The sequence below is a fragment of the Tenrec ecaudatus genome, chromosome 2 (genome assembly GCF_050624435.1).
Source record: "Tenrec ecaudatus isolate mTenEca1 chromosome 2, mTenEca1.hap1, whole genome shotgun sequence".
Taxonomy (NCBI): domain Eukaryota; kingdom Metazoa; phylum Chordata; class Mammalia; order Afrosoricida; family Tenrecidae; genus Tenrec; species Tenrec ecaudatus.
This window is the reverse complement of record NC_134531.1, coordinates 270,060,812-270,062,920: the sequence shown is the minus strand read 5'-3', so window position 1 is coordinate 270,062,920 and position 2,109 is coordinate 270,060,812. Positions and strand designations below refer to the sequence as shown.

At 34.6% G+C, this 2,109-nt stretch overlaps 1 non-coding gene across 1 annotated transcript; it reads left to right on the top strand.

The window, feature by feature from the left end:
• Positions 1–1,521: 1,521 nt before the first annotated feature.
• LOC142441621 (small nucleolar RNA SNORA48) lies at positions 1,522–1,665 on the top strand. Its single transcript, XR_012782985.1, has one exon. It is a non-coding gene; the product is annotated as a small nucleolar RNA SNORA48 (small nucleolar RNA).
• The last annotated feature ends 444 nt before the right edge of the window (positions 1,666–2,109 follow it).

Sequence of the window (2,109 nt, the reverse complement as noted above, 5' to 3'; positions counted from 1 at the left end):
CCCCTCTCTTCTCATATCCTCAGGGAATCATTACTCCTGTTACTATTTTTGAAGTGTTTAATCTATCTTGGACTTAATATTTCGAACAATCATAATTTTATAAGGGAACATATGCAGGTCTAATGAGATTAATGAGGTAAAGTAGTAAGGAAGGAGACATTAAGGAACTAGAGGGTAGTTCCTTGTGTCCTCAGTACTATAGCACACCCTGAACATGTTATTCACTTCATCTGGCCCTTCTCTTTTTTTTTTTTAACATTTTATTAGGGGCTCATACAACTCTTATCACAATCCACACATATACATACATCAATTGTATAAAGCACATCTGTACATTCTTTGCCCTAATCATTTTCTTCCATCTGGCCCTTCTATGAGGGGTTGTTCACATCTTGTTCATATGGAGCAGCAGACAGGTTTGAACTGCCAACCTTTAAGTTGGAAGTTAAGCACTTTAACTGGGGTTACAACAGAGCCCCTTCTTCATGCATACATAGAGATTTTGAGATTTTCCCGATTATGTTAACATAAATTACACACCACTTAGTAATTCTCCATACCACCACTACTTAACTAGAACTTCAAAATGTAAGGTAAATATTTTAAATGCATTTATAATTGCTTAAAACACATGTGCACCACTTAAAAATGAAAATCTACTATCCCTTTGCCCTAATATGCACCCATATTTAACTGTATGTGGATTCACTAGTTAACTATATATTTATGGGCTGCTAGATGCTACATGCCATGCTCCAGTGGCATAAGGGTTAAGTTATGGGCTGCTAACCCCAAGCTCAGCTGTTCAACACCAGGACTGGCTCCTCCAGAGAAAGATGAGGCTTTCTACTCCTGTAAAGAGTTGCAGTCTCTGAGACATGCAAGGGTAGTTAGTGCTACCCTAACTATGAGTGGGGATTACTCAATAGCAATGAGTTTGGGTAAGAGTGTGACATGCTACATTTTAGTACATGCAACATGGTATATAGTGAAGAAAAAAACAAACTACTTTACCTGCTCTTCAGGATTTTCCATTCAAGAGAAGGAAAATTATTTCATTCCCGTACCCAGCCATTAAAAAGAAAAGAAAGGAAAGAAGAACATTAAAAAAGAAGAAAACAAGAAAAGAAAAGAAGGTTAAAAAAAGAAGATTAAAAATAACTGATTTAATAATCAGTAGTGATTATCAAATGAGAAAGTAGAATGAGGGATCTAAGATAGCAGCTTATTTTATATCCTTTCTAGTATTTCTGCCAGCTAAATATATTTTAGTAGTATCTTTTAATTTACCAATATTCGGTATTTTAAAAAATTGTTTACCTAGTGTAACTAGGTGGCTAAAAATGGTCCTTAAAAGAAATGCATACTGATCTACTTCTGAATAAAAGAGTCATTAAAACCTATAATTCAGACTTTATTCTGAAGAACATAGGTTCTTATAAGTTGGAATTGACTAACTTGTACTTGCAATTTTAGAAGATATGGATCTATCCAACTTTCCATATATATGCAAGTATGTGATACCCCTGCCTGTGGGCAAAGAGACACCTGATTGGTGGTGGTGCTCTTATATCAATCAGGGGCAGAGCAGACTGGCAGCCCTTTGTTCATCCTAGCTTGATGCCTAGATCGTGGCCAGAGCTGTTTCATGCCTAGGACACATTAAAAAAATAAAAGTATGTGCACATAAGTTTGGGTGGAAGAGTATACATGATATTTTCTACACTATGTAACATTATTTACAGAAAACACATTATAAATACATATAGCAGCTTATCTAACTGTGAAATTCAAAATTTTATTTCCCCCTTTCTAAATCTTCTTTCTTTTCTTCCTTCCTTCCCTCATTCCCTCCTTTTATTCTTCCTTCCTGCTTTCTATGTGCTTTTTTACTTATTTCTTTTTAAGAAAATATTCTCTGAATTTATGTATAAAATATGAATTAAAATGACATCAGGAATGTTTAAAGATATAGATTTTAATGCAGGAAGATTTGGGGAGAATACAGTTCAAATTAAAAACTGAGAATGACTTTCAGGAGACCTTAGACCCTTAAGCAGTCAAGATCTACCATTGACACACATTTTAACAAAATGATTAGGAAGAAAT